A 16,460-nucleotide genomic window follows, 5' to 3' on the forward strand; every position below is an offset into this window, starting at 1 on the left:
GCTGCAATTCTCTGCGACAGGTAGAACGGCCATTAGAGAAGTACATTAATTTTGTTCGTGTGAAGTGTTGGTACCAGATCTGGTAGTGTATATATAGTCCGTGAACAGTGTAAGATATTGAGTGATCACAGTGAGTGACATGGATATGCCGCATACTCGTGTGAGGCAGCATTATCGTCATCCGACAAGAGTCTCATTCTGTATCTCCATTTTGTCGGCTGGTCGAATCGTGCAATATGTGGGGCAGTGACAGTGCCCCGATGGACTGCACGGGAACGTTCAGGGAAGGCATACTTCTCGTCAAGGTTCCGGTCTACCACATCCTCCCACCAAACACTTCGTAACCCTTCGCATCTGTGCCTTCCATCCCAGAACAAGTAATGGACTCACTGCTGTATTCTACATCATACCGCACCATTGGTCAGAGACTAGCAGCAGCCGGAGTAGGGACTTAGCGTCCCATACGTAAGCTGTCGTCAACAACACAACGTAAACGGCTGCTTTGAAGTGGTGTCATGACTGGGAAGCAAGTGCAGCTGATGAATGACGTTGCGTTGTGTTCAGTGATGAATCGTGGTTCTACAAGACCCCGGATGACCTATCGTCGGCGACATGTGAAGAGGTCTCATTCTAGCTGTGTTTCAGAGAGGCACAACGGCCGGCCGCTGTGGCCGAGCGGTTCTAGGCGCTTCAGTACGGAACCGCGCTACTGCTACGGTCGCAGATTCGAATCCTGCCTCGGGCGTGGATGTGTGTGATGTCGTTAGGTTAGTTAGGTTTAAGTAGTTCTAAGGCTAGGGAACTGATGACCTCAGATGTTAAGTCTCATCGTGCTTAGAGCCAGGCACAACGTTGTTACTCCTCACGTCATGGCGTGGGAACCATTGGGTACGACTTCAAGTCGCGGGTGGTGGTGATTAAGGGAACTCTTATGGCACAATGGTCCATCACGGACTGCCTGCGTCATGGTGTTACATCTCATGCAACAGTATCGTGGTGCCAGTTTTCAACAGTACAGTGCTCGTCCACGTATGGGACCCGTCTCTGTGAACTGACTGCGCTGTTGATGTACTCCCATGGCCAGCAAGTTATCCAGATCTGTTCCCAGTAGAACATCTGTGGGACCTGTTCGGATGTCTCACGTCCTTCTCCCCTTCTGCCTGATTTAGTTTTCTTGTCGGGCAATGTACATTCTATCGATAGAAGCGCTCGTTCTTTTTAGTACTGATTCCGACAGCAAGTGACTTCAGTACTAATTTATAAATAAATGCATAACTTTCCACGTATTTTGAATCCAAAGATACCTACTGTAATGCTATTCAACGTAATTCTCCGTAGAAACGCTAGCACATATTTACGAAACTCTTGAATACGTATTAGAAATTTGACTGGGTGACCCTTCGGCATTCGCACTGCAGCCAAATCTTCCGCCGTGCTGCGTTTCACAATTTTGGAAACGGGAAGTAAAAAGTTTAGACAGTTCATGAAACGTTAGATGAGAAGATCTAAACTGGCCAGCTTGTAAAACGGTTATTAATTACTTCGCTCGTTCAGAGATGGTTCAAATGGCTCTGAGCACTATGGGACTTAACATCTATGGTCATCAGTCTCCTAGAACTTAGAACTACTTAAACCTAACTAACCTAAGGACATCACACAACACCCAGCCATCACGAGGCAGAGAAAATCCCTGACCCCGCCGGGAATCGAACCCGGGAACCCGGGCGTGGGAAGCGAGAACGCTACCGCACGACCACGAGATGCGGGCTCTCGTTCAGAGAGACCGACAGATAGTGCAATAAATGATACAGAGAGATCGACCTTGTCACCCAGTGAGATAATGAGTAATCACACTGAAGTACCCAGCAACCCAATCTTTCATCGCAGTTTCTTTTACCTTATTTAATGGTCGATTTTGATCTATTTGATCATCACCAGACAGAGGTATCTGATAATGATCACATATATCCGAAACGTTCATAAAACAAAGAGAAAAAGCAATTCGATCAAAAAGTATGTTGGCTTCTGCAATGACGTAGCGTCTGAAAAGGTGTCCTAATAACTTGTCCAAAAGTGTTATTTACGTTTTAACGCTCCACATCTAGTCAGTTTTTGTTTGTTACCCCATACTCATAGACACTTATTTGGCTGCCGTATGTATATACCATTATAAATGTAGACCAACTTTAGACTGTCCGCCCCCGGTAGCTGAGTGGTCAGCGCGACAGAATGTCAATCCTAAGGGCCCGGTTTCGATTCCCGGCTGATTCGGAGATTTTCTCCGCTCATGGACTGGGTGTTGTTTTGTCCTTATCATTTCATCCCCATCTCCGACGCGCAAATCGCCCATGTGGCGTCGAATGCAATAAGTACTTGCCCTCGGTGACTGAACTTCCCCGAATGGGGGACTCTCGGCCCACAATTTCACACGCTCATTTCCATTTCTATCTCTTCTATCAGTCGTATTTGGTAAGGATCCCAGACTGATGAACAATACTCAAGAATCGGTCGAACAAGCGCTTTGTAAGCCACTTCCTTCGTGGACGAGTCACATTTCCTTAAGATTCTTCCTATGAATCTCAGTCTCGCATCTCCTTTTCCTACTGTTTGTTTTATGTGGTCATTTCACTTATCGTCCCTCTGGATAGTTATTTATAGATATTTTACGGTAGAGGCTGTTTCCAGCAGTTCGTCATCAATAGTGTAATTGTACAGTAGCGATTTCCTTTCATATATATGCGCAATATGTTACATTTATTCACGTCCAGGGTCAACTGCTAGCGTCTGCACCATTCATCAGTCCTCTGCAGATCATTCTGCAAATCGACACTGTCTTCTGGTGTTGCTACTTTGTTATAGGCAACCGAATCATCTGCGAACAGTCTTAAAGAGCTTCCGAAGGTTTCTACTAGATCATTTACAAACGTTGTAAACAGTAACGATCCTATCACACTTCCTCGGAATATTTAGAAAATTGCCTATACATCTGTCGATTTTGTTCTGTTAAGGGCGATGTGTTGAGTTCTATCTGCAAGAAAGACTTGAATCCAGTCGCAAATCTGGTCCGACACTCGATAAGCTCGTATTTTTTTGGCTAACCGGTAGTGCGGGACGGTGTCAAATGCCTTCCAGAAGTCAGCAACACGGCATTAACCTGAGTGCCGTGGCCTACAGTGCTATGGATCTCATGGAGGAACAGAGCGAGCTGAGTTACGCAAGATCTCTGTGTTGGGAATCCATGTTGGTTTCTATAGAGAAGATTTTCGCTCTCGAAAAACGTCATAATTATTGAGCATAAAACATGTTCCATAAATCTACATAGATTGACATCAGCGATATAGGCCTATAATCATGTGCATCTATCCTATGGTCCTTCTCGAAAACGGGAATGACCTGTGCTTCCTTCCACTCGCTAGTTACCCTTCGTTGCTCCAGCGATCTACGATAAACTGCTGCCACAGGGGGAACAAGTTCTTTCGCAGAATCTTATAGGTATTTCGTCTCGCTCTAATGCCTTTCCACTACTAAGTGATTGTAGTTGATTTTCTATTCCACGGTCGGCTATCTCAGTACCTGCCATTTCCACGCTCGTAGCATGACTGAAAGGAGGGACCGTGTTACGATCTCCGCGATGAAGGAATTTCGGGAGACCGAATTCAGTATTTCGGCATTCTGTCTGTTATTTTCTGTTTGGTTGCCAGTATGGTCACTGAGTGAATGAATAGTGGTTTTCGAAAAGCTTTCTAATTTTACATAAAACCAAAACCTCTTAGGGTTTTTACTTAGTTTGGTTGATGACAGCATTTTTGTTTCACATTGATTGAACACTTGTTTCACACTGCTCTCCTTATGCTCATTTTCGTTTCGCTCAGCTTTTATTTGTCCGCTAGGTTTTGGCTTCTCTTAAGTCTGTGATAAAGCTTTCTTTGCTTATGTAGCACTTTTCTAACATTGCTATTTAATCGCGGTGGGTCTTTCCCATCCCTTAAGACAATAGTTATGTAAGTCATATTGAACGATGGTTTGAATTTTTCCCATTTTCCTCATCACTGAATTTCTGATGCTGACTACTCAGATACACTGCAATTAGTATCCTGTCACGCTTACTAAGCATAAATATCTTGTACCTCCCTTAACATTCCTAGGCTGTAATTCCATGTGGTAAACTTAACGCAAGTGCAGTACAAAGTATCGTATGTGTTAACAAAATTCAAGGGCAGCAAATAATATAGCGGTATGGAATTTTCTGTTACAGGAAGCTGAGAGCGACGGGACGTACGTCAGAAAGCCAAAGTCTAATGCTGCCAGCTCGTGCGTACTGCTGCACCTTCCCGGAACCCAGTGGTACGTTGACAGAATAACTTCGGACAGCTCAGAAAGAGAACGCTGATATCACTTTAACGTTTGTGTGTCACACGTTTGTCAAACCACGTATGGTCAGAACTGGCAGTGAATTACGGTCATTATCATCTTTATAGACGACGTCATTACTAAGAAACACACGGTGTATGAAAAACACATGAGATCTAAAGTGATGGTATAGTCATTGGTTGTAATTAAACCGTGTAGAAGATGAAAAGATCACCTTGAAACTAGAACCCCAGCTGCAGCAAAATTATTTCCATGTAAAATGGTAGGAGGTATTAGTTGGCCTGTGTTTCCGCCAAAAATAAATCCGACGTTTTGATGGGCATTTACTGATTGGAACATTTTACAGTATTCCAAACATCCTTGGTTTATGTTGACATGTCTTTCCTATATGTGTCCTGTTAAAGGAGTCTCTGTGTTAAGCAAAGATTTTGAGCTTCAGACCTCAACAGGGAGGATCTGTTTTTGCATTTTGCGTCGTTTCATGATGTCACGGAAAGGTTGTTCTACTTAATTCTGAAGTTGCTTGTCCAATTATATCTATTGTTCCTTTGCGACAGTCCTCTGCAGTCTCCTTCTGTTGGTATTTCGTATGTTCTGTCTATAATCTTAAAAGCATTTATCACTTCAGACATAATCTCGAGACCTCTAACAGAGTAATTGCCCTTCGTCTACATCTACATGATTACTCTGCAATTCACAATTAAATGCCTGACAGAGGATTCGTCAAACCACCTTCAAGCTATTTATCTACCGTTCCACTCTCGAACGAACACTTAAATCTTTCTGTGCTAGCTCTGATTTCTCTTATATTATCATGATGATCATTCCTCCCTTTGTACGTTGGCGCCAACAGAATATTTTCGCAGTCGGGTGAGAAAGGTGGGGATTGAGATTTCACGAGAGGATCCTGCCTTTGTTTCAATGACTGAGATGCCATTTCACGTATCTTGTCCGCGGCGCTCTCTCGCGTATTTCGCTATAATACAAAACGAGCTGCCCTTATTTGAACTTTTTCGATGTCCTCCGTCAGTCCCATCTGATGTGGAGTCCATATTCCACACCGCACAGCAGTGCTCCAGAAGAGGGCGGACAAGCGTGTTGTAAGCAGTACTTTTCGTACACCTGTTGCACTTTATAAGTATTCTGCCAATAAATCGCAGTCTTTGGTTTGCTTTGCCCACAACATGAACTATGTGATCGTTCCAATTTGTTGTTCGTTACTGTAATACCTAAGTATTTAGTTAGTATTAAGATACATTTGGTCCCATAAGCTATGCTCTGACAGTCTGCGCTCACAGACATGTCATCAGGTACACAGAACAATTTGGAATCCAGCGCCTAAAGTAACGACTACCACCTTCCTGTGATGCTATAACAAACGACTCTGGCAGTACACAAGAGAGTGGTGGTGGTCCCTCATACGAAGTTTTGCTCAGTAGGTGTTCCCGTTGATTTAATAGCAACTTGCAAATTATGCCACAATATTAGACAAAAGTTAAGAATCAGGCTCTGAGAGCAGACGTCGCCTTACATAAACTGCGAAAACCTCTTTGAGTAGCTCACAGTTGAACATAGGAGTAAGTCTTCTCCAGTCATATTCGTTTCCGATCATAACATATGCTGCCTGACAATAAAAGACGAAGCCTCCAGAAGCGGTGGAGGAACCGAGATGAATCTTCATGGGCTGAGAGGGTATGTGATGTGTTATTTCAGTGATTGCAATACCGAATCAAATTTACGAAGACTTTGGTAGTTTGAGCCCACTTATCACTACAACGTTATACCCCTTCTGGCTTTGATGCGTGCACCAATTCGGTTGTGAAGCGTTTCTTAAACCTTTCGTATCCTCTCCTAAGGCTAAATGGCTCAAATTGTTGTAACTGGTCCTTAATATGCTGGGCACTGGTACTAGGACAGAGTTGACGTCCGACCTAGTACCACATGTCCAATTGGGGACAGATCCACGAATCATGCTAAATAAATGTAAATGTCGTGTGATTAGGGCCTCCCGTCGGGGAGACCGTTCGCCGGGTGCAAGTCTTTCGATTTGACGCCACTTCGGCGACTTGCGCGTCGATGGGGATGAAATGATGATGATTAGGACAACACAACACCCAGTCCCTGAGCGGAGAAAATCTCTGACCCAGCCGGGAATCGGACTGACATTCTGTCGCGCTGACCACTCAGCTACCGGGGAGGGAACACGAATCATATACCTCGGCAAATACCTCGACATCCTGCAGACAGTTCATGGAGACACGTAACAATTGTGGACGAGTATTGTCCTGTTGAAAAATAGCATCCTGATACTGTTCCATGATGAGGACGCTGGATGGCAGTGACGTACTGTTTTTCTGTCAGAGTTCCCTCAATCATTACTGTCCGTAACCTGGAATCATACTCTACGGCTCCTTACTGTGACTCCTGGAGTAACACAGGTGTTCCTCTCCTAAGCATTGGAAGAATGGAACCTCTCCTAAGGTCGCCGTCAAACTCGCCGACGATGGTCATCCGGGGTAGTGCAGAACGACCATTCATCGCTAAACACAATACGACGGGCATGCTTCCCGGTAACATTACCACTCCAAATACATGCGGTTGTATTGTCATGCTAACGGGAGCCGACATACGGGATGGTGATACCCTCGTCCGGCAGCTATTAATCTCCGATCAGTGGTGCGTGATGACACAGGACGTTGCAGGAAGTCCATTACTTGTTCTCAGATGGCAGGCACAGATGTGAAGCGGTTAAGATGTGCTTTGTGCGCATTGCGGTGAGCCTCCGTTGTGTTGGTCAGGCGTAATCGGCTGGAAACTTGAGGACGAGTATACCTGCCCTCTTGTCCCCATGCAGTCCAATATCTCACCAAAGTCGGATCCGAATGCTTCACAAAACTGGATATTGCACGACTCGAAGAGACAGCCAAAAGAAGATCCACAATTAGGCCCCTTTTAATCTCTCATATGCTTATAATGCTGTTTCACACGAGTACACCGCGTCTCCGTGTCCTTCACAGTGATCACTTAATATCTGACACTGATCGCGCTCCTTATATACCCTACCATGTATGGAACAACACTTAACACAAACAACACTAATGTACTCTGTTGGCCGCTAATCCCGTCACAGAAAATTGTAACTATTATCATCTACATAACTGCTGATGGTGTGTAAGTGTACCAAGCTACTTCGACGTCCGACCGTGTCTTCTGAGTAACCACCTACTTTCTTCTAGACAGTGAATTATTGTTGACATTTGTTGACTTGGTTCTTTTCTACATTGCTGTCTGGGCAGCGCGTTTACTGTTGTATGATCATACTAAAACCAGGTTATCATTTTTAAGTCTGTAATACAAACACACTCGGTTGTCCTCAGTTGCCTTGAGGAAAACGGATCGTTATTCGTAGTATCACATGATGATATAATAACAATAGATTGAGGCAGCCGGACAGAGTCGGTGATTTTCAACTTTGAGAATAGCCTTAGGTTCGGCACTATACCGACGCCTGCCGAATAAAATCTAGTCAGCTTTGCGACCGGATTTGAAGTGTAATATGAGGCGAAAGGCAACATGTTGATCTCGATGTTAAGTCTCCCCATAGACGCAGTAGTAGTTTCACATGCACCTCAGCAAGCGTGATAAGGCCGTATGGATGCATGCAGATGACGCGGCTTTCTGAGGAGATGACATCAAATAAAAAATTGAAGTAGTAGTCAGTCTGATGTGTACATGTTGATCTGGTGCGCTGTCTGGCAACCAGCTGTTAATGCAGTGCTATAAATTCTGTTTTCTTCTTGAAACGGAAAATGTTTTTAATTAATTAAAACTTGATTCAATCATATAAAAATGATTATTTGGACTCAGTTATAAGAAAAACATGTGACAGGATTTGTTTTATTGGTAGGATACTGTGTACACGCAGTTTGACTACAATATATTGCTTACAAAACATTTGCACAACTTCCTAGATTGGAATAGAGCTAAGGTGTGTGCACTGGCAGATCGCATCGAACATACACTAATCAAGAGAGGCGTATGGTCTCGTTCTTTTCCGTCTGTTGAGTGTAACTGTAATTCTAAGAAGTCTTACCCGCTATACGTGGAAGGGACTCGTAATATTTGGAAAAAAGTCTACTTTCGAAAGTCCATGAACACGTTTTCAGATCGGAATCTACGAATATTCCTAGGTGCCCTACGTATCGCTTCCGCACAGACTGTGATGGCATTAGTTAGTAACAGACAACAAATAATTCGTCTCGCCTTCCATCCGTAAAGGGGACTTGGAGGAACGTTAGTATATGGTAAACTAAGAAGTACCTTCTACCATGGATTAGATTGCAGAGTATAGATGAAGAGTCTTTTATTCATCATTTATGTAATACATCTCTGTGATTGTACGATGACAATAACCACGAATTTAAAAAATTACATGAAGTTTCGCGAAATCATGGCCTGCTTCATGATTTCCATGCCTTACTGCGGCCAAATAGTCATAGTGTTTGTAACCATTCACGTACAGTCTACTTCTGTTGTTAAGCTCATTCTGTCCCGCACGTATCCTTCGTTATAATTAGTAGATACTTGAGGAAGTGCACCCCCCCCCCCCCCCCCCCATATCTGCAAAATTCCCGCCGTTCCGTCGTTACATCTGCGTGTTTTCTAACCACAGCTCCTTTTATGTGTACATATTTGCGTAAAAGAAAAAAAAACATTTTTCCACATACCCTGTACTGAAGAATTTGTAACTGACATTGCTAGGTATCACTTTCGCGCATAAGGAAACGCTTTACGTGGCCTACACCAAAAGAATTTCCTCGCTGAAGGAACTATATTTATATTATTCTTCAAAGCATCTAGAAGTACAGATCACTCTCTGTAAGCAGAAGCAAATAGTAAATAAGAATACAGCTATCATTAAGATAGATGTGTGGGGTAAGGCGCCGGACCATGCAAAATTACGGCGCCAGCGAAGCTTTGTACCATACTTCGCCGCAGTACGACTCGCAACAGTGGCGTAGAACACGATAAAGGTCATGGTTTGTTAAGGGGTTCTTTCTGTTCCTATTTTTTGTACGTATACCTTGCTAATCGGTATACATTGCTTTATTTACCAGTAGAACAGTATGTGAAATAAGTGATAGTTCAACACGAAAAGTAGAGCCGCGCGTGGTATCCGCGCGGTCTAGGCGCCATGTCATAGTTCGCGCGGGTCCCCCTGTCGGAGGTTAGAGTCCTCCCTCGGGGCATGGGTGTATGTTGTCCTTAGCGTAAGTTAGTTTAAGTTCGATTAAATAGTGTGTAAGCCTAGGGACCGATGACCTCAGCAGTTTGGTCCCATAGGAACTTACCACAAATTTCCAAAAACACGAAAAGTAGTCTACTTTGCTTATTTTCATTCGCTTATGACGTATGTTATTATTTTTTGGTGTAACTATTCTGGTTCAAAAAGGGTATTTTTGACTCAGAAACAGGTGGTTCGAGCAATTTGTGGTGTAAATTTGCGAACCTCTTGTCGACCCCTGTTCATTAGTCTGTGAATTCTGACATTGGCCTCCTAATACATATTTTCTTTAATGTCGTTTGTAGTTCTTTAATGTCGATTGTTGTTAACAATATCAGATTATTCCTAAGAGTTAACAGCTTTTACTCAGTTAATATTAGTCAGAAATACAATCTGCATTTGGAATGCTCCTCCTTGACTCGTGCGCAGAATCGCGTGCAGTATTCTGCCATTTCCATTTTCAGTAATCGGCCATAAGAATTCAAAAATCTTGGCAGTAATGCACGCACTTTCAAGTCTTAACTGAAAAGTTTCCTCAGGACTCACTCCTTCTATTCAGTCGAGGAATTCCTGGAAAAGTTAAAAAATTGAGATAATTCCTGTGTTACGTTGTTGATTATATTCATTTAAACTTTTGTGTTATTGTCTGCATAAGATTCACGTACATTAATTTAATCTATTACTACTCTTCTGTTACTATTTCATGTACTGACTCATCCATGACCATGGAGACTTCTTTCTCAATATGGTCCTATACAACATGACATATAAAATATATATAAAAAAAACTCGTACAGAATGGCTCCTGGCACATAATGTGCCTTTTCCTTTGGAAAGTATTTTTTGTCGTTATAAAATTGACATTCATGCTGTACCACAAGTGTGTTGAAGTAGCACTTTAACAACTTTCAGATGTCTTGATCACACTTTTTATTATTTCCGAAATCGCCTCATGCGTTTCGACATACCACCCTCCATCATCCTATGAAAATGATGGAATGTCGAAAGTGGTAATGCGATTTTGAGAATAATCAAAAGTGTGGTCAAGACATGTGAAAGTTATTGAAGCGCATCCAAATGACTGCTTCGTCTCATATCATTTTCATGCAAATTGCAGACTTTGAAGTCGTATTCGCTAAAAGTTTTGTCCGATAGTTCACCGCAGTATAGTTCATTTACTGAGGTTCAAAACGTTAATTTCGGTTTCTCACGTCCAGTTTTTACTGCTCCGTATTGAATGTTGATGTAAATGGTCAAATGGTTCAAATGGCTCCTAGCACTATGGGACTTAACATCCCCTGGTCATCAGCTCCCTAGAACTTAGAACTACTTAAACCTAACTAACCTAAGGACATTACACGCAGCCATGCCCGAGGCAGGATTCGAACCTGCGACCGTAGCGGTCGCGCGGTTCCAGACTGAAGCGCCTAGAACCGCTCGGTCACACCGGCCGGCGTAAATGATCAGTTATTACATTATTGGCGTGCTAACAGGTTGAGCTCGTGATATCGAGTCTAGACGTGACATAACGTAATCACTGTAGTTAAATGATTCGTTGTAATAACGGTTTAACTGTCATTCACTACTGGAGTCACAATAATGCAATGATGCTTTAACATTATTATTTGCTCTTTTTGTTACACATTATGTACTTAATGTAAGATCAAGTAGCCAATATTTTCACTCAAACCTGTGTAGCTAGGTCCATCGTCCAGGGCATTAGATATTTTAAACATATACAGCCTTGCTCTTTGACAGCATGTGTATGCGACTTTAGCAATTAATACTTTCAGCACCTGAATTAGGGTACGGAGACTGGTGTAAGATACCAGTCGCAACACGAACAAAAATAGAACAGCTGCTCTTCAACGAGGCGAGAAGACTGGACATGTAAATTCCACTTCGGCAGGCAGAAGATACATATTCAGGACGCCTGACCCTCTATATCATGGAAAATTAACATAATTGCTGTGACGCAAAGAGTCGTGTTAGAGGAAGGGCCAGGTGCAAAGGTATGGAGGACTAGTGCAAGGTAAACTGGTTGCTACGTTCTTACTGCCGCATGGCTTCTGGCTATCGCCTACAGTGTACACGTTTCTCTAAATTTATTATTTTGGTAAGGATCGCAACAGAAAAAAAATTCTGAAGCTTCCTAATGGTGGACGATGTTAAATTACTTGCCACCTTCATTTGGACATGTTAATCACGGTGAATAACAAATTGCATCGCGTCACATTGGTACTAACTTAGGGCAAGAAGCTCACAATATCTATTACTCCTATCTCGATAAACATCAACATGTTGATGTTTTCAGCAAAATCTATTCATAGTCATTTAGCGAAGACACTTTACAGTATGAGATCAGATTTAGGTCCATCTAAATTTTATCAATTACTAAACGACTCAGACTGTGACCTTTTCAGAGTTACAAAGAAACCGCCACATAAGAGGTTCATATCTCCAGATTTTCTTTCAGATTACTACTACAACTACAACCACAACCACTATCACCACCACTACCAACAACGACGACGATACCAAATTACTCTCGAGGTAATTCTGCTGTTAATGAAGCGTAACGTGAGATCGATGCTGCGGTATATATAACTGTGAACGCCAAGTCGACATTGCCATTTCGTTCTGTAATATTCCCGTCTAGATGGGATTAATGTGTGATCGGAGAGTCAAAACGAATTTTCTGCTTCTGCAGGTTAAGATACGTAATGTAGTATAACATAGTAACACACACAAGTAATCAATTACGTGTTCTTATATGCATTGCCTGACAAAAAAAGTTAAGCACACAGACGACGTGGTCGGATGTTAGTGTATCTTCGTCCGTGCACACGACGTCACCGAGCATGTTAATGATTATAGAGTTGCAATATCTTTCTGACGAGTAGAATGTCCACCAGAGTGCATTAGTGTTGTTCGTGTTTAGTGTTATTACGAGGCTTGGTAGGCTATGTAAAGGACCAGCGTCATATATTGAGTGATCGCTGTAAAAGACACGACGGTCCGCTTACTCATATGAGACAGCGTCATCAGCAACTGACACAGTTTGAAAGGGGCCTCATTGTGGGTCTGAACTTAGCCAGCTGCTCGAATCGTGCAGTATCCAGATTTGTGGAAAGGTCGGTTGTGACAGTGGCCCGATGTTGGACTGCATGGGAACCTGAGGGCAGACATACTCGTCAAGGTTCCGATCGACGGCGTCTGACCACCACAAGGGAGGTACGCCGTACTATACAGCAAGCATATTGCAACCCCTCCACATTTACGCCTGCCATTTCCTTCTGTGTGATTCCACATCATTTTTCGGAGATCAACAACAGCTAGGCTAGGAAATTACCGGTCCATGAGCAGGCTGCCGTCAACACCGTAACACAATCGGCAGCGTTTGGAGTGGTGACATGACCGGGAAGCATGGACTTCTGAAGAATGGTGTCGCATTGTATTCATCCACAGGAAATGTCGTGTGACTAGGGCCTCCCGTCGGGTAGACCGTTCGCCGGGTGCAAGTCTTTCGATTTGACGCCACTTCGGCGACTTGCGCATCGATGGGGATGAAATAATGATGATTAGGACAACACAACACCCAGTCCCTGAGCGGAGAAAATCCCCGACCCAGCCCAGAATCGAACCCGGGCCCTTAGGATTAACATTGTGTCGCGCCTACTACTCAGCTACCGGGAGCGGACAATTCATCGATGAACTGAGGTTTTGTTTTACTGCGGATGACCATCATCGGCGAGTTTGGTGGCGACTTGGGGAGATGTCCCATTCTTCCAATGTCTTGGAGAGAAACAGCAATGTCATAGTGTGTGGGGGGAGGGGGGGAACCATTGGGTATGACTTCATGTCACAGCTGGTAGAGACAGAGTGAACCCTGACGGCACAAGGGTACATCACGTACGAGGGTTGGAACTTTAATAGTGGTAACTATTTATTTGCAGCTGGTACAATATAGAGTGTGTTTCAAAGTTTTCCTGACCTTCAAAGTACTCATCAGCATTGCGTATAACCCGTTGCCAGCGATGTGGAAGTCGTAAGATACTCTTAGCAGTGCCAGTTATGTTGAAAGTTAGAGCGGCCGACGAATTTGTAGCAGTTTTGAAGCTAATGCCGTGAAGTATTTCCTTCAGTTTAGAAATCGAGTTGAACGCACGAGGGCTTAAGTCAGGGGAGTGCAGTAAGCGGTACAGCACTTAGCAACCCTATCAGTCAAACAAATCAGTAACAGCTTACGCTGTACGTGCTTGATCATTGTCCTGCAAAATGACGGTCAGGACCTGCAGAAAGTGTCATCATTTCTGTCTCTAAGCTAGCCGTAGGTTGTGTTCCAAAAATGAACAGCATAGAGACAGAAGTGATGACACTTTCTGCAGGACTTGACCATCATTTTGCAGGACAATGCTCATGCACGTACAGTGCAAGCTGTTACTGATTTGTTTTGCTGATGGGGCTGCTAAGTGCTATACCACCTACTGTGCTCTCCTGACTTAAGCCCTCGTGAGTTCAACTCGATTTCTAAACCGAAGGAAACACTTCACGGCATTCACTTTAGAACTGCTACAAATTCGTCGGACAATAGGCCGCGCCGCTCGAACTGTCAACACAATTGACACTGCTAAGAGTATCCTACGACTTCCACATCGCTGGCAACGGGTTATACACAATGCTGGTGACTACTTTGAAGGTCAGTAGAACTTTGAAACACTTATCTTTTTGTACGAGCTGTAAATGAATAGTTGCCACTATTAAAGTTCCAACCCTCGTACAATCTGCGTCCTGATGTGTTGCCTTTCATGCGAAAGTATCGTGATGTCATTTTTCAATAGGACAACGGTCGTCCACACATAGGACACGTTTCTACAGGGTGTTTCAAAAATGACCGGTATATTTGAAACGGCAATAAAAACTAAACGAGCAGCGATAGAAATACACCGTTTGTTGCAATATACTTGGGACAACAGCACATTTTCAGGCGGACAAACTTTCGAAATTACAGTAGTTACAATTTTCAACAACAGATGGCGCTGCAAGTGATGTGAAAGATATAGAAGACAACGCAGTCTGTGGGTGCGCCATTCTGTACGTCGTCTTTCTGCTGTAAGCGTGTGCTGTTCACAACGTGCAAGTGTGCTGTAGACAACATGGTTTATTCCTTAGAACAGAGGATTTTTCTGGTGTTGGAATTCCACCGCCTAGAACACAGTGTTGTTGCAACAAGACGAAGTTTTCAACGGAGGTTTAATGTAACCAAAGGACCGAAAAGCGATACAATAAAGGATCTGTTTGAAAAACTTCAACGGACTGGGAACGTGACGGATGAACGTGCTGGAAAGGTAGGGCGACCGCGTACGGCAACCACAGAGGGCAACGCGCAGCTAGTGCAGCAGGTGATCCAACAGCGGCCTCGGGTTTCCGTTTGCCGTGTTGCAGCTGCGGTCCAAATGACGCCAACGTCCACGTATCGTCTCATGCGCCAGAGTTTACACCTCTATCCATACAAAATTCAAACGCGGCAACCCCTCAGCGCCGCTACCATTGCTGCACGAGAGACATTCGCTAACGATATAGTGCACAGGATTGATGAAGGCGATATGCATGTGGGCAGCATTGGTTTACTGACGAAGCTTATTTTTACCTGGACGGCTTCGTCAATAAACAGAACTGGCGCATATGGGGAACCGAAAAGCCCCATGTTGCAGTCCCATCGTCCCTGCATCCTCAAAAAGTACTGGTCTGGGCCGCCATTTCTTCCAAAGGAATCATTGGCCCATTTTTCAGATCCGAAACGATTACTGCATCACGCTATCTGGACATTCTTCGTGAATTTGTGGCGGTACAAACTGCCTTAGATGACACTGCGAACACCTCGTGGTTTATGCAAGATGGTGCCCGGCCACATCGCACGGCCGGCGTCTTTAATTTCCTGAATGAATATTTCGATGATCGTGTGATTGCTTTGGGCTATCCGAAACATACAGGAGGCGGCGTGGATTGGCCTCCCTATTCGCCAGACATGAACCCCTGTGGCTTCTTTCTATGGGGAAACTTGAAAGACCAGGTGTACCGCCAGCTTCCAGAAACAATTGAACAGCTGAAGCAGTACATCTCATCTGCATGTGAAGCCATTCCGCCAGACACGTTGTCAAAGGTTTCGGGTAATTTCATTCAGAGACTACGCCATATTATTGCTACGCATGGTGGATATGTGGAAAATATCGTACTATAGAGTTTCCCAGACCGCAGCGCCATCTGTTGTTGAAAATTGTAACTACTGTAATTTCGAAAGTTTGTCTGCCTGAAAATGTACTGTTGTCCCAAGCATATTGCAACAAACGGTGTATTTCTATCGCTGCTCGTTTAGTTTTTATTGCCGTTTCAAATATACCGGTCATTTTTGAAACACCCTGTATGAACTATGTGAGTGAACTGAGGCACTCCCGTGGCCATCTAATCCCCAGATCTGTCCTCGATAGAACGTGTGTGGGACCAGCTCAGACGTCAACTTCGTCCCAACGCCAGTATCAACTTTTTTCGTTTGCGACACATCAATGTACGTTTCAAACTTTTGAAACAGCCCTACATATATTTTCTTCCTAGGTGCAAAAAAAGCAATCACATATAGTGAATACTACACTTTTTTATATTATCCGTATAATAACATATAATGACGGGCGATTTCTTGCAAGTTGAGCTACTTCAAGAAACGGTTTTGCGATAAATTTATTTATCTTCTAGATATTTTATTTATAGAAGATTAGAAGATGTTTGCCCCTTAATGCCTAAATAAATT

At 43.6% G+C, this 16,460-nt stretch overlaps 1 long non-coding RNA gene across 1 annotated transcript in view; it reads left to right on the forward strand.

The window, feature by feature from the left end:
- The window catches only part of LOC124556647, a 167,519-nt gene that overhangs the window by 58,069 nt on the left and 92,990 nt on the right, over window positions 1-16,460 (forward strand). Inside the window, exon 2 of the long non-coding RNA XR_006968639.1 lies at window positions 4,256-4,344. This is a non-coding gene — a long non-coding RNA (uncharacterized LOC124556647). The remainder of the gene's footprint in view (window positions 1-4,255; window positions 4,345-16,460) is intronic.

This window comes from Schistocerca americana, chromosome X, assembly GCF_021461395.2.
Source record: "Schistocerca americana isolate TAMUIC-IGC-003095 chromosome X, iqSchAmer2.1, whole genome shotgun sequence".
NCBI classification, from domain to species: domain Eukaryota; kingdom Metazoa; phylum Arthropoda; class Insecta; order Orthoptera; family Acrididae; genus Schistocerca; species Schistocerca americana.